Raw genomic sequence first — 22,736 nt, forward strand, 5'->3', positions numbered from 1 at the left:
TATTCTTGGTTCGGGAGAGTTTGTGGAGGTTATAAATGGTAAACATGAGAGGGGGTGTATATCTGGTTTACGCTGAATACATACGAGAAATGATTACGGGATGGTGAAGTTATTCGTGGCTAGATGGGAACCAAAGGTTACTATGTTACAGATAGCAACAGTAAAAGGCTAAGACTTGATGTTAAACATAGTTAAATATGTATAACAAGTAGAAATGAGAATAATCAAACAAACAAAACATAGCAGTCAAATAATATAGATGAGATAAATAAAAGAATGAAAGGAATATCAAGTAAGGTAAAAATTGAGTAAACAAAATAAAAATATACAAAAACAAACACAGGAGCGATCATTTACGTAAGAAAAACAGGTACAGAGGGAAAAATATTATAGTATAAAAGTTTAACCGCATCCGGCCGTCATCAGGTACCTGAGGTTTTAGTATCTTATGAAATAACAAGAATTAATAATAATAAGAATAAATAATAATAATAATAATAATAATAACAATAATAATAATAATAATAATAATAATAATAATAATAATAATAATAATAATAACAATAATAGTAAAAATAATAATAATAAATAATAATAATAATAATAATAATAATAATAATAATAATAATAATAATAATAATAATAATAATAATAATAATAATAATAATAGTAATAATAAAAAATAATAATAATAATAATAATAATAATAATAATAATAATAATAATCATAATAATAATAAAAATAATCTAACCAGACAAACAAAATCGGTGTTACATAGTGTCTGATTTTGATGTAAGATTTAAGCTGAAACTACAACAAATAAATTACTAAATTAGTTAAATGAAATGGATAATTCCAACAGGAAATGAAATTTTATGAATACCAAAACACGATACTGGTTCAAATCTCACCGGTTGCTATCTTCCATCATTATCACTAAACGTTTATGTCAATTTACTTCACAATTTGTCACGACCGGTAGTCAAAATAAGCAGCATCATTCACCGACAAAACGACGACGACTTATCACTCCGAAAACCCTCAGCAATCGACATCATTCTAGATATTCATGGCAATCATAATTACGACAACTCGTTACTGCAACCTGTTGCAAAACCTGACACACGATTATCGTCGACACGTAGTCGGCCTGACGGCTTCGGTCGCTCGCAAAAAAAAGTACACACGGAAACCACAACAACCTTAAAATACTCATCTAACCATCTTCGGATACTCTCCGTCATGTTCGGTAAACGGTCGTTCAGGTCGAGCGACTTTCACAAGCTTCAAAAAAGTAAAACAAAAACCACCCATTTCACGTACGATGGGGGTATCACATATGGCCACAGAGCTAACTGTCCAGCGGTTGCTGCCGTTAATCTGGTTGGCTGTTGGGCAACCAAAACAACAAAAAAAGGAGAACCGACCAACAACAAGATCAGTGATCCATCATCCACCTACAAACGGTCGCCGCCTTTTGGTCGAAATTTTGGGATAGGAACGGTTTATTTCGTTTCTTTTTTGTTTGCTTTTTTGTTAACAAGAGTCCCGGTGGATTTTGTTTGCTAAGACCGTCGTTCCGCCCCGTGTGAGACCGTTACTGGTTTTCGGGGCGTTGGTAATTAAATCGATTATTTATTTTATTATCGCACACTTTTCGGTGGAGTTCTTTCGAGCGGTGCTTGACCTTCCCGGGTATTTGGCTCGGAACGTTTCCTTTAAAGTTGAGCAGTTTATTATTCCGCTTTGCCGTTGCATCAAATTTGTGCCATTTTTCGGGGTTTTGTTTTAGTCATCTTTTTTTGTCTTTTTTTTTTTGTTGAGTAGAATGACAGAGAATATCATAAAGCCAAATTAAAAGACCGCTTTTCGCATTTTGCTCTGTTTCTGTAGCGTCTTGATCGCGATAGTAAATTACAGCCACGGAAACATAACTTGAATCAGGAAATAGAGCCACTTTATGGTACATATCCTGGTCACGGCACCACACGAGAGCAAACAGAAGCTTCAGTTTTCGCTCCTTCTCCGATAGGTTCAACATCAGTATCAATAGAAACAGGTTCATCGGAATCGTTTCGAACAGATCTTTAGAAGGTTTGCCCTGGCCAGCAGTTGACCAAGCCATTCTTGCTACCTAATCAACAGATTCTCTAGCAGCGTGATATTATCTTTTGCATCGTCTCCAGGAGATGGCAATTTCGTAATGCTAGAAGAAATTCAATTTGTAATCTCTTGGGTAATTTAGTTAACTGCACAGTGTACCGAACACACATCACAATCATCCCTGTATGCCTGCACGATGCCACCAACTGGACAACGACGAGCAAACGAGTCGTCATATGGTTGCATCCTTACACACAGTCTCTGACGGCACGTCACAGCAGGACACATGACCCAGCATGACGCACCATGCCCGGGATGTATAATGCACAAATTATATCCACCGAATGGTACACACAGAGCGTCCAAGGACATCACGCAATCGCATAATCGCATCTACCGAGCGCGCCCGTGCCAGAGCGCGACAACAAAGTTGCATAATGCTAAAATATACAAACATATTTCTGCCACCCAGCGTGCACGCAATCGAGATGGGAGTGCTTGCGGACCTGCTGGTGCTGGTAGAAGATGGTGGTATCGGGCGGAAAGAGCTGTTTCAATGTGGATGCTTCTGGTGACCGTGGACAACATTGAGACAATTAGTGTGCCATTTTCAGTAAAGGTCCGTTCCGATTAAGTAGCGAGAGCCAGGATATAAAACGTGTAACGATGTTTGTCACATTGTAAAGGGGAGTAATTTAAACGATTACTACAACAGCTGTGAATTTGCTGTACAATTTGTCTACTTGAATTCTACATAAAACCATCAAACATCATATTTATTTTGAATTGGTAGATAACGAACTTCAATTGAGGATTTCTTTCATGTATCATCAGAGTATTATTTCATTTTCCAAAAACGAAACTACAGTTTCGAAACTCAAAGAAAACGATTATTTCGGATAATTTGCTATTTAATACCACCTTGCAACTATGCCTCAAGACCAGTCGTAAAAAGACAAGTTAACATTCTAAATGAATCTCAAACGCGGAGAACTAAAAAAGTAAAACTTACAATTAGAAATTTCAACAATTTGTAAGATCAGGTCACAATATTATGATGCCATTCTAACAAATAAATTTGTATATGATTTGAACGAAAAATTGGCGAAATCTTGATAGGCATTTAACTTGATAGTTTTCACAGATGAGATCCAATACAAATAAGTTGTCATTTAAAAATACAAAAGTATTTGAGAGTATTTTTAATCATAAATATAGTGTTTCATTCTAAACCTTTACCTACTCGCCTAATAATATGAAAAGTAATCAGTTGGCTATGTTATTTGGCTGTTGGAAACAATCCTTACGATGCTTAGGACATTATCCTTGACCATACGAAACACGATTTGAACATGATTGCCAAGCCAATATAAAGTAATAACACACACACACTCTGGAAGCACTCCTGCAGGGTAACTTGCTTCACTAGGCACAATAATATTGCTGAAGTAACAAGGGCCCCACATGGTCCAGATTTCTGCTACAGGCACCCATCGGACACGATGATGCCAAAAACGCTTTGAAACGCAATCTGGGTCACCGTACCGTTCTTGCAGTTAGAGCAGCTGTAAGCATAACGCGCTCCAGAGTGCATAGATAGCGAAGACCGATCCCCCCCCCCCCCCCCCCCCGAAAGACCCAAAACTCCACTTGTCGGGGATTGTTGCAGTATGGGTAAAAATTATAGAACAAAAAACCACAAACAAAAATGTATACCAAGACCCCCCGTGTGCACTTTACTGGGTGACATCGGTTGCAAAGCAGCCAAAAAGATAGCCCCGGGAGCAGCATCCAGTAGGTGAAACGCATTTGCATACGCCACACACTGGTGACACGAAAGATATGACCAGTTCGTGACGACGCTTTTACGGTGTGGTGCGCGAAATTTGAGGCTAGTAAAAATGCAATATTATATACATCATTCTAATTTTGTAATGGACCGTCACGTTCGGCACCCAAAAGGATTCCAATTCGACGGAGAGAGATTTTGCACATATGATAGATATAAGAGGACCACCTCCTTTTTTTGTGGCCGGTAGTACACTCTATAAATCTAAATTATAAAACGTCCAGCATAAAGCGTTCCGTTCAAACGATACGGCTAGCAAATGTTTGGTGAATGTTTTATGAGCTCCCTGCAGCCACGCCAGCATACGCCAACAACAAATGGCGCACTCGTGTGCAGCGTTCACTTCCAGTGCCCAACCGCGTTCGGTAAACAAACTTCGCATGACATATTCCGCGTGCTGCAATTCCAAAGCGTGTAGCAGTGCAACGGTCTACAGCCTGCATATCCGAAACTAGCGTACGTAAAACCCCTAGGCCGTATGCAACCAACACTCTGGGACTCTGGGACATTTTTCCGGGTACGATTTTTGTTTTGCCTCACGCTCGGCAAGTGCTACTAAAAGGAGTTGTTATTTGCATCCCACACACACACAAACACACACACACACACACACACACACACACACACACACACACACACACACACACAAGCGAACTAGCCTTGGGGAGTTTTCCCAGTGCGCCACAGCGGCGCAATTAGAAAACGATCGCCCTTTGGCCAGTTGGCAAATCGCGGGCATGCCTGTGGGCACTGGGCCGACGGCGTCGCCTACGCTTTACGCCTGCCCCGTTGTTTAGAGATACAATTTATGGTGTGTGCGATATGGAGCGCTTTACATATTCATTGGCCACAATCAGTAACGCTGCTGCCCACTGCTGCGAACACTGCTGTCGGTGTGTTAGCAGAAGAGTAACGGCGGCTAATGAATGCTCGAATAAAATCATTGGCTCGATTTCTTGGGTGGTACACGGGCGGCCGAGTTATGGGGCGTGTTGTTGGACCCCGGTGAACGAGCGAAGAATAGCGTAATGGGAAAATCCTTTTTCGTTGGTTCTTACCTTTTGCTGTGTTAAAAAGTGTTCCAGTTTGCTTATCGTGCTATAACCACTCGGCATGGGAAATACGATGTGAAATTAGCATATATCTTTACAACCAAGCGTTTTCAGTATTGCAGCGAGTTGATTTTTTGTCCTAGATTTTTTTTACTAAGGAATAGAACTAACGTGTTTAGGGATCTTCAAAAATGTCTATCTAATTCAGGCCACTCTCAAATTATTGTAAAGGACATGGTTCATCTTTCATTCCAAAAAGTTTTTGAGAAAAATCATTCTCTCTTACATTGTAGGTGTACACCAAACATTCCCATATGACCTCGTGCGAACGTTTACTTTAATTCCCAGTTGAATAAATTTGCCTTCACGCCAGTTTGCGCTGCAAAAAAATTAGATCACAATCCACTTAAAAGACGACACTTGACCATCATTACACCCAATCTCGTTTGCTCGTCCGTGTGTGCAGGAACACGGCCAACCATACCAAGCCAGAACCGTACCCGTAGTGCCCGCACGGTTGCACCCACTCGCTCGCAGCATTAACTTATTTCATTTATCAATTATGCAACATCAATTTTTCAAACGCCACGACAACCGACGGTGCATAATTTCACATCATTTGTTTTCATCAGCCGGCGGTAGGTACCCGGCCCCAGAAAGTAGTACAGGTCCGTCAAACTGCCCGCGAAGCTACGGGGCTGCTCCAGGACACGATGCAGCACACACCCCATCATCCGCTTCAGTCCAACGGATGGGACACAAACTACGCTATGGTAAATATGACAAGGCATAATGTGGGTTGCGTGAGTCTGTATCTGGCTCGGTACACATTTACCTAAGCGTATGCAGCAACATGACTGCCGTGAAACGGATATTGCATGCTTCCTGGGAGGAAGAGCTCAAGCAAATCTGCGAACTATGGAGCACTCCAGCAAGAACTAGCGAATGCGAAACGAAGCTGTTTATAAATGAACTTTTCAAATTCAATTTAGAACTGTGCATCGTCAAGGAATGGCCGTTCTGCAAAAAAGTTTCACCGAAGTAGACATGCATACGGGCACTCTGGCGCAAACTTCAAATAACCTGTCAGCTGATGGGTTCCGTGTGTGCTACTTAAATGTCAAAGCTAGTGCGAACGCATATCTGGCGCACCGGTCATGCTAAGCATATGGCTACAATAAATTACAGGAAGAGACTGACTCGTTGGCGTTCGGGTCGGGCCAACATAACCCAAGGCGTCGTCTGCCCAGACAGTTCCCTACTGACACAGTTTAGCGGCTCCTCGGCGGATGCACGCGGCAACTGCACGCACACCTTCACTGGCTGAGCAATTACGCCCGTTGCTCGTTGACAAACGACCTATCTTGGCTGCACCTAGGCGCAGAAGGGAACCGGTTTTGCGTTCATTCTGTACGGTCAGCGGGGCTCGAGACTAGCGCGAGCATCATGCAAGGCGACACACACGCACTGGTTACCGGGCAATATAATGCTGGATATACAATTATTAACCTATCAGGTCACAGAGTAGCTTGGCACGAGATTGTTGAAAAGTACAAGTTCAAGGCACACAAGTCGAAGTGATACGATGTCCACTTTCTCTTCCCGACAAGACAAAGCCTTGCCTTGTCATCTTGACCAGTGTCAAGATCAAGGATCTGGGTGTGCTCGATAAAATGTAATTATAATTCATTATGCAAACATGTTTGTCGCTCTAGTCTTCCGCACACTCATCACACTGCTCGTCGCATAATGCTTCAACTTACAGTACATTCCATTGTTCAATGTTGTGCCACCGACTTTAAAATGCTACAAAGTCTCAGCACACTGTTGACTGATCAGACATCGAGAGGAGCGGGCTTTATGTGTCACAGGGTGGCAGCACCCGTCGGCAAGATAACGGATTTTCATCCCCACCTGCGATCGTGCAGGAAAGATAAATCGTCCATCGACAAAGTGACACCGATCAAATCGATTGACAGCTGATTAGCATAGTTGGTGTGCATCATCATCATCATCATTATCATTATTTTAACTAAGGTAGGGCTAAACCAACATTCTATCATTTATTAAGTTAAATTATTAAGTATCTCGTTTTTTATCTGACAGAATCATCAGTATATTAAATATAGACATAAATAAAGTTAACCAATAGATATTTAAAGAACTATTTCAACACCATGAGTTCACAAGTCACATTTTCCCAGAGCCACATTTTCCCAACTATTCCTATCTAAACCATTCCCAATAGCTCCATATACAAGCAGGACCTCGAATTTCCGGAACCAAGAAATGGTCCTGCCGAAGGAAAAGGTTACCGTTAAAGTTCTGCACATTTTCTTTTTATTTCTTCCGGGCAAAAGTGTCTTTTAAATTACGAATCCAAGTGGGACACGGAACGAAATGGGCAAAGTAAAGGAAGTAAAACCAGTGACATCGCTGCTCGTCGATAAAACTTAGCACACTCGTCTATGACAACTCGATATGTGTGTGTGTGTGTGTCTCCCGGAGTGGAACGAAAAGGATTAAAAGTAAAGCAATGGCACAGGGAAGAACACGGGCGTGAACAGCTCAGAGGCAACGTTTTCCTGCGGGACGTTTTTTTTTTACATTATCACATTGCAACATCCCGTGCCAGATTGCACCTCGCTCCACGATTTGGTCCTTCGAACCGGATGGCTCTAGTCAGCCATCAACACTGGCATGGCACAGTTTTGTTTACTGTTGCTTTTCAAGGACTTTTCCGCGCGCACATAAGCGAGCTTAATGGTGCACTTTCCAGCCCTTTTCTCCATCACTTCCCCGTCCAAACGGTTGACCTCTTTTTAAGGAAACCAGAGCCTGACCTAGTTCGCACACAGGAAGCAGCGCTTCGGTTTTGCAGCACCCGCGCAGCACTATCTATCAAACAGCTCGCTTCTGTTCTTGCACTGTGGCGCGTTGCTTGTAAGCCTGCAATGTCTGCTTGTATTGGTGCAATGGTACGCCTGGTAAATAGTTTCGATACATAGAGGAAGGTAGTGTACCGAGGTAAATAGGGCAGCTCTCGGCTCTTTGCACAGCAGACAGAAAAGTGCATCGGTTAGTGGAGCGGACATTGAGCTGTAAGCTCAGCTGAATGGAAGGATGCGAGGCTAGTACCAACACAGGCAAGCAGCGCCATACAGAGTCAAAGCCAACGGTAGGAAAGAAGGCCAGAGAGAGGATATTCCACCGTGCGAGCGCACTAAAGTGAACCGAAGTTCTTTGTTCCCATTTTCCAGTGGATCCACTTTTTAGGTAGTGGTGGTTTGGGCAAAATCTCACCAACACCAATGACACTCGCGGTGCATGCACAACAGGCTGCATTCCTCTCTCTCTCGCTCAGGATACGAAAGCTGTACGCGAGCTAAGCTGTTGCGATGTTGCAGCCGTGCAACGAATGCAACGAAACTGCCGAACAAATACAAGGCTACTTATTTCGCTACAACTCCGTTCAAGCATTTCTATGTTTTACACAATCCCTTCCTGGAAGTGGGTGCGAATCCTTGCCTCGAGCAAAGTGTACCGAGGAGCAATTGTAGTTACAAAGGATTCCGAGGAAGATGTTCCCTTTATGTGAGGTTTTGATGGAGAAGACGAAAAAAAAAATACCGTCAAACAAATGAAGCATAGTTTGGGCCGGAAGGCTCCAATTCCATTGTGTTCACTTCCTTTTTAACATGTCGACCTGTCGACGAGCTAAAGAATGTGACACCGTCCCAGGTAAGCACGATATGCTCTCCGGTGGTCGTTTTGCTTTTATCGTACCCCTTACATTAGTGTGCCAGTGCTACACGAACCTTTATGGTACATTTGATTGGGTTTCCTAGGACATATGAAACAGGAGAATAATGGAGCTATTACCACTGGCAACATGACTTACCTGTTAGCATTTATTGTGGCTGTTTCGCTGTCACATTCGTTCCCTGTAACAACCATATCGACCTGTGGAAGTTCAAACAAAAATATATTTGTTTTTAGATTTAAACATCATTTTTCAATCAAAGTCAAATATAGCCAATTAGAGCACACATGAAGTCAAAATTAAGGATTTTGTTATACACTTTGCATAGCAAAAGGCGTCAATAGTGTTTGTGAACAAAATCGCCTTAAAGTATGCAAAACGCTTTACAGATATTTTAATAGCAACTCTTCAATTCTTCATTATGGAAACAACCATCGTTGATTATACAACTTTCAATCTTTGATTGAAAATTATGAAACTTACAATACAGAAAAGTCAAACCGCCACAGTACATCACTATCCACAGAAGTAAATTAATTCTTCAAATTGTTCCCTTACACTTCAGCACGAGCGTTGCCATATTGGACCTATTGGTGAAGTACACCATATTGGTCCTTCGGACCGGATTATTATGATTGTTCATTCCTCAACTTTCTCTTAACCTCATTTAAATTTACTATTTTGCTTACACACACCACCACCACCCCTCCCCCCTCTCCTCTTCAACAGTTTCCATAGTACGCTTGACTGTTTGAAGAATAAATAAATGAACATTTCCGGCCACTTTGAACCCAGCCGTCACGACTCGGACATAACATGGTGTGTCCAAAGCTTACCTACCTACCGGCGGGGTAATGCGTTGCCCATTAGACAGGAATTTCAAGTGTAAATATGTATCTTGCAGCGATGCCAATGTTTACGACTAGTGGGATTTCTCTTGGCTACCAAAGACCATCCTCGGCGGTAAGCCAGAAAGACAACTTCAAATCCACACGATAGCCCCGGCCCTGAGAGCAAAGGAAAGAGACATTTAGCGGGTAGGATGATGTATGTGTGTGTGTGTGTGAGTGTTTGGTATGTCTTCCGGGAGGATGATTGGTTCCAAGGGTTCCAATCGCACGAAGGTGCAGATGGTGGTGTCTATTTATATGCACCGCATGCGGTCAAAAAGTGCACAGAGAATATTTTAAACTGATTTTTTCGTGAATATCATCTTTGAAATGAAATCATAAAACAACATTATTCTTTTATAAATACCGCTTTTTTCCTTTTCCATAGTATAACAACCAAGTAAGACGAGTCACAAAATGCTCATAAACATTAAGAACGACAACACCGTTCTCAGTATGAATCCTTCGTATCACTTTCTCAGTTGGAATAGTCATCCATTTCTTGATTAATATCTCCAGTACGAGTACACTCTTCCATTCCTATAAAATTGAACGAACCCCGTCCACAGATCTACAGACGGTCAGTGACCAATCGTAATGTACTACACACACACACACGCGCGCCACTTCAAACATCCGACAGCTAAGGTCCGCTTAGGTATCGCGTTAAAGGACAAGCAAAGTGACCGATTCATCAGATCCTGTTTGTTGATATGAAGGGTGGAAAATTAGCTCTGACCGTAAAAAAAACCACCCGCGCACTAGTTTCTAGTTTCTGGCCATTGACACCGGCCTGAGGACAACCGAGTTGACCACGTTGGCACACCTAAAGCTCCTTGAAACATGTCGAGCATTCGAAACAATACCGGACCGCAGCAAAACTCGTCTGAGGAAATGGTGTAGCTAATGGTGACAATGAAATGAATCCATTTCAGCCAGGGTTACTGTAGCATCCTGTCACTCAACCATGACCGCTGGCAACCGTAAGCACCACACCTAGGACAGCCACCGCTCTCCCTTTCTCTCCGTTTCGATACTAGCCGGCTCCATGACAACCTTCCCCAGTCGAAGGTAGAGACAAAGAAATTGTAGCCATTATCGATCGGAAAGAAGCCCCAACTGTAGGGCCAACCTCTACCTCTACTAGTGTGTTGCGTTGGGATAGGTCATGGGGCGCACAAAGCAGAGCCAGCAGAGTCTGGTTGTTCACCCCCAGGACCAATAATGCAGGTTCGCGCTACTCCAAATCCCCGCCAGACGGCAATAAATATCAACCCGGAAAGAAGGCTTAAACACACACACACCCACTAACCCAGGATGGTGGTGGAAACATCCATCCCCGAAACGAGGCGCACTGGGAGGAAGTGTCAAAGCGATAAAAAAGCTGCTTGCTAAAAATCAACCCAAAGCCAGACTGCTGCACCAAACCGCTCTTTCCATCCTTTCCTTCACCGCGAGAGAAATTAACCCGGTGACTAGCATCTAGCATCTCGTTGCGTTGGGGATGGATTCTGCAGAATCGTTTTTCATTCGGGTCCTCGGGAAGGGCAAGGAGGAAGATTGGTTGAAGCAATTTTCCATTACGTTACCATTCCCTTCGATTGCCGCCCTTCCGCTCCGTTGAGCAGAAAGAAGAGTTTGCAACCTGCGAGCAATTTTCTTTGTTTGCAAGCAGGTAGAGTTGAAGGAAGAATTCACAGCAGCAGCAGCAGCAGCAGCAGGACACGATGTCTGGATTCCTCGGTCGCTGGGCTAGTTCTTCCGCGGGTACAACGTCGTCCTGGCGCGTTTCCGTTGCGCTTAACCTTAACCTCTTCACCGACAGCCCTACTGGTGAGGTCGTTAGCATTCGTTCCTAGTTTCCTAGCGCTGCCCGAGGGGAACGGCCATCCTCAGCAGCGGTTGAGCGCGAGTCCCCGGGCTCGTCGCTCATTTTCCAACCAAAACGACTTCGCCCGGCACCGCACGGTGCGCAGACGATGTAGTTTTTCTAAGCTTTTCTTTCGCTGTTTCGGATCTTTCTTGCAGGTCGCAAAACTCAAGCACGGTTCCTCTTCCGGCACGGTTTGGGAAGCTGCAAACGGTTCAACGCCATCTGCGCCGTGCAGACGCTATTTCCGGTTTCTAGAACGGGCATAAATTGTGTCCCTTTCGCTCCGCTCCCATCCATCCATCTGAGAAACCCCGAGATGGGCTTACCTTTCCCGAGACGAGATCGGCTGTGTATCCACTGCTGGACGGATGCAGTTGTTGTAGTGATAGCGTGTGGGTGTGGTGATGCAGTCTTCAGCAGAAAATGTACCTAGTAAGCATGGTATCTCAAAGGCGCATGAATCGTACAAGATAGTTTTCCAGACAGGAGAAGCATTTGCCCACCCCCACACTACTGCGTTTAATTTTGAGCGAAGGAATGAGTACGATTTCTTTCGAGGAATTTGTTTGGTTGTTTGATGAGCAGACATGTAATTTAAGAAGCAATGGCAGCATTCCACTAAGAGCACTAAGAAGCTATGGGTCAGCGATAAGGGCAGTAGTTTTAAAGGTAGATTACGGGTTCATTAAAATGTTTCAAATCCCACATATAAATTCATTTAAATATATTAAATGCCACAAATGTTCACTATACATTATTCAAATGAAATTAAACATTCAAATCATAACAGCCATTAGTTATGCAATCAGAATGACAAACCCACGTTGATAATGAAATCATCTTCCAGCGCCTAAAGTTATGCAATTACGTGTACAACCAAATTTTTCTTCAGAGAAATCACACTTTTATTAACTCACATTTCAAGTCATCAGTCAACAATTCCGACAGTGCATCTAAAAACGTTTTTTAAACTATTATTTCTCCTTTTTGGTAAAGATTTTGTAAAGATAATGTTACATTTATGAAGCACGGATTAAGCCATACGTATTCAAGAATAATTCTGAGATTTCCGGCCAAGTTCAATATTCAATATTCTCTGAACTTGCCAACCTGAAACTATGCAAACGAATGCAAACGAAACTTTGATCGTAGATTTGAACATCAGGCTCTCCAATACCTATGATCTTATCTTTTTTACGCCATTGAATTGGTACGAAGTGACTATCTTTCAGTGACTCAATGTAATCGAATTACACATGGTAACAATTTACCGAAATTTACATGAAATCAACATACAGAGACTTTTTTGTTCAACTCCAGCCACTAGAACTTCCAGACCAACTTCCACCAAACTTCACTCAATCTTAACGAATTCAATTAAACGACTTCCATCGATCTGCATCGTTACCACTTTCGTATCACAGCCTGCCAATAGAGCCAATTTGCTTTTATTCGCACTCCATCAGCTGAATCGAACCAAGCTGCCTTTACGAGCAACATTTTGCCCACAACCTAACCACCAACCAAAAAGGTATGCAGTGTCGCAAGGCAAAGCAAAACAAAGATATTGCACTTTTGCGAGAAAATTGCCAAAGAAAAAAGCAATGCTAAAATGGATCGGTCTGGCAAGTTGGCGTTTGGTAGGGAGTTTCGGGAAAAGTTTTGTTTCATTCCATCAGTTTCTTTCTCTTTCTCACTTTCTTTCCCTCTCCCTCCCTCCTACAGTGTCTTTCGCCTTTCTGCTGCTGGTGGAAAACTATCAGTGCGGGATTATTTTTGCCCTGCAACATCGACAAAACTTTCCACGACACAGTGCCATGGGAGCAGAATTTAAAGCAGCCGTTGCCGTGCACTCGTTTTTCGCATTGCTCCATTGAGACTTTAGAGTGGGTTTATTTCCCCTCGCACCACTCCCTTCCCCGCTTGCACGGTGCGTCTTGCGTCGGTGTACGTCTTCTTATCAGCATTCTTTCATCGGCTTGAAGTTGGAAGAGCTTGAAGAAAGCTGAGACGCCACCGAGCGATGGTATTCGATGATCTGCACCAAACACGCCGAGACGGTCCCCGCTATCGTCGGAGACAGTATTCATTCCGGACAATTTCCTCCCAACAATGTGCGACGCGGCACAAATGCACACCCCGGGAAGCCGGAGGACTTAGAATTGCAAAGAATCGTCGCATCCATCACGTGAGACTGCATTGGGGTAGGTTATGCTAGGACGAAAAACCAAAGAAAAACAGCACACACCAAAGTTTGAGCCGGTGTCTGAAAGCGTCTTCATTTTAAGTGTCTGCTAAAAAGAATGTCTACTTCGTCGCGTTGTACTGCGTTTTTTTCCATTGGAAACGGTTTAGTAAGGTCACTGACGAGATCTTCTAAAAGGAACCAGCGTCTTAGTGATCTTTGAAGTAGTATATTTTGAAAAGATGTTCTCTTTTTAGGGTATCCCAATGTCGAAAAGAAAGCAATAATGGAATGTCTGGTGATGATTCTGTAGGACCGAAGATACTCTCAAGAATTGAAAGGCACAGAGTATACAATTTAATGGACATATACCTCTTTTATCGCATTCAATAATTTTAGAATTGTTATCCTAAACCTAAATTATTCATTTTTAAACGTCTGATTACAAATATTTACAATAATTCCATCATTCACGAATCGTTAGGACTGAGCACAGCAACTATCGTCAGTATAATTTCATTTACTGTGAGTATCTTCTGGAATTTACATTCCAGTAGTGTATTGGTTCCTGAGCTTTGAAGGCCAACAAAGGCAAAAGATTCACTTGCTAGGCTCGATACCTTTATAATTCTAATCTCATGAAACCAGGAATAACAGTGTTTGTTCTTACCTCGTTGTCTCAAGTCACATCCCGAGGAAGATGTACCGGAACAGGGACATAAGGATCTCCCAAAACTCATCGAACCATCATCGTCTGTACTCCAGTTAAGTAGCATGAAGTTCACAAATTGCTTTAATGCAGCTCGTGTCACCTCCCATATTGGTTTTTCGTGTTTTTTTTTCGCTGCTAAAGAACCGATTCACCGTCTATGTGTGTGTGTTTGTGTCTGTGAATACACGGAAGCTAATCGAACGGAAAAAAACGCCGATGTGCAATGTCGGATTCCTCGCGTACTCGACATCGTTCTACATTCGAGCTAAGCATGGCAAATCAAACAGTGCGATCGATATGGTGCTCACTTTTGCCCACCCAAACTCACCCAATGCATGCATTACAAAATCGTGACGGTGGCTCTACATCGGATGCTAGCAATAAAAACCCACTATTACATTACTATTGACTTACTTATTTGCCCGGTGCCGGAAGGTGCGCAGATGCAGCTGTGTCGTTGGAAAAAGTTACCAGAGATCCTACAGCAAAAGTTGGTTCCCGCAAGATAAAGCGTACTTCAGATATGGCTTTAAAACAAAAACATACTACCCAAAAACCTACGCTCCAGTTCGTGCATCCTGGGCTTACTTTTTGCATTCCAACTTGCGCGCGACGTTTAATATTGTGCTGCATCATGCAAAACTCGGAATCTCGTGAGAAACTATCCCTTACTATCGGCACCGCCGTCTCTTCTACTGCTCGGTAAACCAGCGAAACCCCGATGATGATTGTGCACTGAAATGCTAGAAAACTTGCTCCATTGGAGTTCACCTATCGCGACGACCGACTGCTCCTTGGAGACCGGTAATAAACATAATTTAAATTAGTTTAGTTATAATTTTATGACACGTACGTGTGGCGGTCGTCGTAGGTGTTCGACAGCGCAGAGGGTTTGTGATTTCGCATTGTGTCTTTGCGCTCGTGTTTAGTGGTTTGGAAACCACCTCCCTTAGTTTTGCTTGGAATTTTAAGTGCAAATGAAATGTGAGTCCACTCCCATGATCGGTTTGCTTTAAGCTGGAGCGAAGTATGGAAATCAAACCATCGCGTTTTTTGGGGTGCTTCGAAAGAAGAAGTGTTAATGGACGTAAGCAAATAGTGCTCTAGGGGGAAATTCTATTTGCTATAAATTATTGCACTTTTTTGTCTAAATGATTGTTGCATAAAACATCATTTTGAGGTCATTTTTTACATAAACTCCAAGTGTATTCAGTTATTATGTGAATAATCTGTGTAAGAGCACAAAATTCCTTCAATTTGTTTCCTTTTAGATTAAATCTAGTAATAACTGCGATTAAGTCAAATAATGCATGAGTTAATATGAATGAATTAAATACACGTGTGAAAATATGAACATTATAATCTAAATTCGAATCAATACAAGGAAACAATAAAAAAAATACTAATGAACCAAACCAGGCAAATAACAGACAAACAATTATAGCTTCAATAATTTCAAAAAAATATCTAAAATATAAAACATAAACTTTAACTTTCTAGACTCTAAAATACAAATTTAAAACATAAAAAAATAACACATAATAGCCATTAGCACATATGTTTAAAAATAATAAATAATAATTTTAGCAAAGTAAAGATAAAAAATGATTACTATATAAAAACTCAACACTAAAGACATTACACATTGAGCGTTGCTTAATAAAATGGGTTTACATCATAAAAAAAGCTAAATCAGTAGCTTAGTCAGCCAAAAATGAATTAAATTGCACTAATATATCACAATTTATGTACGTAATCTAACCCACAGCAAAATTAAAGTTAAAAGTTTTATGTTTTCTAATATCAATAGTACATCAGAAAACTGCTAGCTAAAATGAAAAATCGTCAAAAACTGTGAAAAACGGAAAATACATCGTCAAAGCTAAAACGTTCCTGAAACATTTAAACATCCATTTATCAAACAGCAAATGGAGCCAATCCTATGCCCATGTCGCACCAAGACAATGAACCCACCCTAGTGGCAATCACTTGGGTAATTAACTCGGCCACATAAAGAACATTACCCGCGCATCCCCATCAACAGCATCAGCCACTTGATCGCAAGGACACAGAACGGCACATTCGCACCAGACGAGCGCGTTCGATGACATGAGCGGCCATACAATGTGGCCCGCGAGGGATTGCTTTGTTTATTCGAGAAAACCTGCTCGCCGATGCTGCCCGCGACTGTTAATTGGCAAACACTCGCGAATATATGTGACTGGTGCAGCTGCCTGTTCTCTCCCACCACCCACACCAGGACACTTCACCCAGACGGATGCGGCACAACACAACACCCTTCGAGGTTATGACCTGCGGTGCACTTTTCTCCCGTGGCGTAAAGTGCCCTCCCGCAATGGGGAAAATGGCAATGGGTCGATTGAAATGTTTCAATGATAAACGTCTTTGTCCACTAGGAACCTCGGGATGCATGCCGGCGCGGGGAGGGTTGGATCCAGTTTCGGGAGAGAATAAACAGTAAAGGCGCTGTGAACAAATAAGAACAGCATGAGCGCCCGGCGGACCCGACCCGGGAACTGAGCACCATTAAACACGCCCGGTCACACTTGCTAAAAACGATGCACTTCCGGCATAGTGGCGTGGATGTATAAAAAAAACAACCGACGGGAGAGTTGACGTCTAACGTTTTTTTTTGTAGCTGCCAACAAGCTGAAAGTGTACGGCCATGATGAGGAAGAACGAATCATTCCAGTCGGCGGCTGGTTTATTTTGCAACCAACTCGATGGGGATACTAGGGAGGAAGCAAACGCGGCGGACAATAATACGGTTGCCCATTAATCATACTTTTCATTCAATTTCGTTCGGTTTGCGCACGAGAAAATCACCATCGGGAGAAGGACAACGCAGCACAGGAAGGTGGATGGAGGGAATAACAGTTTCCGCACCGCTGAGAGCATTGCACTGTCTGGAACGGTAACGATATGGTCGGGTTTTATTCGGTTTTATTTTATTTAAATGTGTAGCATCAACAGCTAACCTTCCCTCTCCCACTTTGTGTTGCTTTGTGTGAAAACGATTTAAAGTTAATCGATGGACTGCATTTTATTTACCAAGGGCATGATGATCCATTTATTAAAGCAAGGCAAACGCAGCGACTTAGTACTTAGTAAATACACTATTGCTATAATGTATAAAAACATCACTTGTAACCAACGAAACCAGCCATGTCAATACACAATAGACCATACGAATAGTATTACATACTCTAGATACATTAAGAAATTGTGTAACTCTTCTTAAAATGGTTGAGATTTAAACAATCTCATCCCTAGAGCCAATAACGCAATATTGTCTAACAAATTGCATAAATTTAGGCGATTTATTTGATTAATAAGGTTTTAGAAATTTCGAGGTTAATTTGATGTATTTTTAACATATGATAGAAATAAATAAAACTAAATGAACATTTATTTTATAACACATAATGTACAACGGCGAACTGGCTGATCCTCTTAGTTCGATGTAGAGGACATATAATGAAGTGAATCATCTGTTTGTATTTGGCATTATTTTGCAATCATTTAAAATCCGGCTAAGATTTGGACTGTAACTAATATACTAGTTTCAGATATTTACAACGAGATCTCCGTTATTCATTGAATGTAAAAAATAATAATAATATGATCTTGACAGTTGCGTGCATTGCATACATTTAGGCGCTAAAAAGCCCAGATGAGATTATTTGTTTAGCGATCTTTTTATTCAACCTACATTTTACCGTCAATATGAATCAAAACATTTCAATTATGGATTTTATCAAACATGATATGACCAATTTAAAAAATTCATATGAACATGTGATGTTCTTTGATTAAAAAAAAACACTGTGTATGCATTTAGAGCTAATTCAAAAGCCTACCAAGATAAACAAAGCAATTAATGAATATATCGGAGCTAAGGAAACGAATTAAGGAACACCAAAGCAAGAAAAGAGTTGCAAATTGGTGCGAATCTAAGGGCAATTATGAAGCTTTTTGTAACAAAAACAAAAAAAAAATACTCCAACATGGTCAACCTAAAGCAACGCCACTTATAAACGATAAATCGCACCTTTGTACCCAATTATTTAGACTTCTCGCCGAAACCTAATTTACGACAATCTTTTAAAAGTATACGACCAGCATACAGAGCACAAAAAAGGCACGGGATGAAAAAGCAGAAAAAATACCTGGAACAATAAAGTCGACACCGTGCGTTGTAACAACCCTATAATAAATTACTCTCATTTACTGATCTGCGGGATGCAACTTATTTTTTGCCCTCTTCACGCACATTCTCGTTGTGTCGATTCTGTTTTGTTTTTGGGGTTTTGCATTAAGCAGTCAGCAACCCATCCATCTTAAGCTGCAAAGGAACTGCACTGGAAAATTAATCGTGCACCCAATTAAATGAGCGTGATTGTTTGCAATCTTGACTAAAAATCGGATAAAAAGGAAGGATTTAGTTTGCTTCCTTTGGACGAAAAGATTCAACGGAGCAGCACACTATCACCATCGTGAATATGTTCATTAGAATTTAATTGGCCCCATTTTGGCTACTCCTTTCACCTTCATTTTACATTTGACCTTGGTAACATTCTAGGAAAACCTGCCTATTAAATAATCCTCTTCAAGTGACAGGTGGATTGACTCCTACAAACCGGATAGTGGATCGTTTTCTTAACTGTATTACATTGGCTTTACCTTAACTAAGAATATTTTGCCAAGCAAAGAGGAGATACAAACCAAAACTACGCAAAGCAGGTTGAACTGAAATTTCGATCATAAATCTTAAGCCAGCTTTACCATCATCTTTTTTCTCTCGTACCATGCCACTACTGGCTAGGCGGTCCATTTACAAAGATTTATTTTTTAGCATATTTTCACTTCACCCGTTTCGCACCACGGGTGCAAAATTCCCCCGGAATCTTTTGTTACCTCCCCGGCAGAAACGGCCTGCTCGTAGGGCCATAACCAACATATTTTATAAATGGTACACATTCTAATTCAACACAAGAACAGTGTTGAATGTTTAATTCTTTCTCCCTCTTCGTTCGTTCGTAGAGCACATACACATGCAATATGGTCTTGCAAATAGTTGTATTTACATTATGCTTCACAGCAAACCTTTTTCTCCACTTTCGTTTTAGAGGCCAGTCCTTTCGTGACCGGTAGGCATTAGCGAGACGCCGCTCCAAATTGTTCTTATTTAATTTCCTTTTCGAACGAACAACAGCGCCCAACCCGGCGGGAAGGTGAACATGATCACTATAAATTAGTATTATCGTGACTGCCAGGAGGATGGTAAATAGCTACGGGTGAGGTGAGGATAGTCACTTGTTTTATAGCCATTTTTTCAGGGGTTCTACGGAATTTCCACTTAAAATCTGTTAAGCTTTTTTTTTGGTGAAAAAAACTTCTTTTTATCGGGGTTCAAATAATTGATTTAATTATGGAATATAGCCATGTAAAAGCGCAGACTGCTCCCGTTGACGTTTTTACGGCGCCTACATTTACATACAACCTGTTTTAATTTATTTTGTGCCTAACAATTGTTTGAAATAAATGTATCAAATAAAGAAATAATTTAAAACGAATGTTACAAATAAGAAGTAGCATACCACACTCAAGCTATAAATTATCGCTTAAGACAATTAATGCAATTAACTCTGTCTACACCCACTAGTTCAACATTCCACTGAGCTTTAAGTGGAAAAACGCCTAAATTTATGCACAACAGTGATCATTTGACATTGGAACGATTTTGGTCTCAAAAAGTGTATTAAAACGAACGTAAAAATATTATAAACTCACATCTTACGGCGTTCTGCGACATAAAATATGGAAAACATATGTCCATACTCTGGAATGACATTATTTAAAGTTGTGTTTCTCAGGCAGCTAGGTTACCTTTGCCCTTAAAAAAAAAACATTCATGCGCATTTGCAAACAGAAACCGAAAACAAAACTCATACAAATGCATCCCACACATTCCTCCGGCAATTGTGAGTAAACATCTATGGCCACAATAGATTAGCTATCGATTAAATCATCGATTAAAGGGCCTCACAAACGCCCGGACTCATTATTCAGTCTCACGACACACATTCACACGTAACAAAAGGCGCGTGTGCCTACCGACAGCGATGGAGCGGACGGATTCTGTCTATAACGCACTCAGCACAGCAACGCAAACACACACCGAGATTCAACTCGATCACTACTCGATCGTAGCCCCGTGTGCCTGACAGTGCAGTGCAGCAGTGCATCTTGAATGCATAATTCACTCGCCTGCCGTCTCCATCTCAGCGAGCAGCTACCCCCGCTGCCAAACGGCTAATCGATGCAGTTCCATGTCAGTGACAGAATCCCCAGTAAGCACAACCCCTGGGAGAGATTCCGGAGGGACGCATCGGGAAACGGACGGAGTGTGACAATAGCAGTAAGACCACCCCTACCGGCAGTAATGGATTCCCCGCCTCCTGGGCTAGCTGCATCCAAACGGCTCGGGGACAAGCGAAGCAAACGACCCGCAACCGAACACACACGTAGGAAGGAAGTGTGGTTCCGCATGCATTGCGTAATGTAGCTGCGGCCGAATGCATCTGTATTTTTAAGCGGGGTTTGCCTCCGATTGAGCTTTACGAGGGCAATAATACAATAACGAGTGGTAGGAGCAGATGGGGCAAAATAGGCCGGCAAACGAAGTAATGAAGCTGATGCATTCAATTGTATTGAAGGTGTCGAATGTACACCGTTTGACAAATTAAATTACACTCTGTTATAAAATGAGGGTTTTTATAATCAAAATGCATGTTGCTAATGTTCATTTTAATTATTAATAATCATCCATTCTTGAGTGAAATATATAAATCTAGCGGCGTTTAACAAAACTTTTTTTAAACATAAATGTACAACGATATCTAAGGTGGCCATTTCTCGCCATATTCTCCTTTACAAATATATCAATTGCTGTACACGCTCAGAACCATCAGGCCAAATTTACATGTGAAGGGAACAAAGGTAAAATATGGAATAATTTGAATACACTGACGAATTTGGCTACGAATCTAAGACCAAAATAAAACCGGCATTTTAAAATACATGGTTTTCCAAACCACTTTCGAAACGCGCAAGTCATTATTCACCACTTTCAAGATGTTTTTCAACAGCTGTCAAATGATTGATTTGCATCATAATAAAATTACAGTTCTTACACATGATTTTCAACGCACCACAAAGAACTTCCAAACTCAATGCAGCTTGAGACGTGTTGAAAATCATATGGAAGATCTGAAACATTATTTTTATGCAAATACAGCATTTGGCAGCTGATGAAAAACATCTTGCAATCAATGGAAAATGTTGTAGACATCGGAAATTGACTAGGAAAACCCTGGAAGTATCAACGTACCTGAAGTATATCTCCATAAATTCCGTAACCATGTAAGAATTTACTGCGAAGATGGGATAAGTTTTTTGCTACAGCTACGATCTGAACATCCCATAATGTTTACTTAAAGCTAACTTATAATAATATTGTGTTAAGATCAAATAAGAAATGGCAAACAGCTTGTAACAAGTTTAATGTAACTAGTTTAAATTATTTTATAAGTGACCTAATTCCAACTATAATACTTTTGAACCAAATTAAGTATGTTGAAAACAAACACTTCCTTCATCCTAGTATGATATTCTACGTCACGACAGTTCTGTGGCACACACAAGCGAGAAAATCCATTTTCTCGACGCAATTGCGCGCGCGTTCAATGAAATCCAATTGATCCAGAGTGAGAAAGAGAGAGAGAGAGAGATACAGGCGAGAGCAATACACCCCACAAATCGTTCAAACGTTTTTCAACCCTGTCCACTCAAGTGGGAAGAAGGTCCGGAGAAGGTAAAGCAGGCGGGGAGTAAAGCAAAGTTTGACAACACAAAACAGCTGGTAGCAGCAACCTGCTAGCCCTTGCACAGCAACACCATCCGAAACCACCACAAACACACACATGGAGAAGCCATAATGGGTTTAGTATAACATCCAACCAGCCTCACACAACCACTTAGTCGAGAGTCGAGCTTCGTACACCGGCCACCAGATGGCGGTGCGTGCGGACCGATGGGAGCGAACGCGCGCGCAATTACTCTCCGAAATTCTCGCACCCGACACGAAAAATCGATTGAAGCGAGACGGCAACAATAATAATAACAAACGTACTGCGCAGCTTCAGATTTTTCACAACCGCGCACGCACACCCAACGTCTCGCTCTCGGTTCGCTCTGTTCGCTCGGAAACAGTGCTAAATTTCCC

General features: G+C 41.6%; 1 protein-coding gene across 2 annotated transcripts in view; it reads right to left on the bottom strand.

Annotated features, from left to right (window-relative positions):
• LOC121600576 (protein yippee-like) overlaps nt 1-22,736 on the bottom strand; it is an 89,777-nt gene that overhangs the window by 60,506 nt on the left and 6,535 nt on the right. Inside the window, exon 3 of one of the 2 annotated variants that reach the window (XM_041929282.1) lies at nt 8,907-8,968. The exons of the other annotated variant lie outside the window; for it this stretch is intronic. The gene's annotated coding sequence lies outside the window, so the exon portion shown is untranslated. The remainder of the gene's footprint in view (nt 1-8,906; nt 8,969-22,736) is intronic. 2 annotated transcript variants of the gene reach the window in all.

The sequence above is a fragment of the Anopheles merus genome, chromosome 3L (assembly GCF_017562075.2).
Source record: "Anopheles merus strain MAF chromosome 3L, AmerM5.1, whole genome shotgun sequence".
In the NCBI taxonomy this organism is placed as follows: Eukaryota; Metazoa; Arthropoda; class Insecta; order Diptera; family Culicidae; genus Anopheles; species Anopheles merus.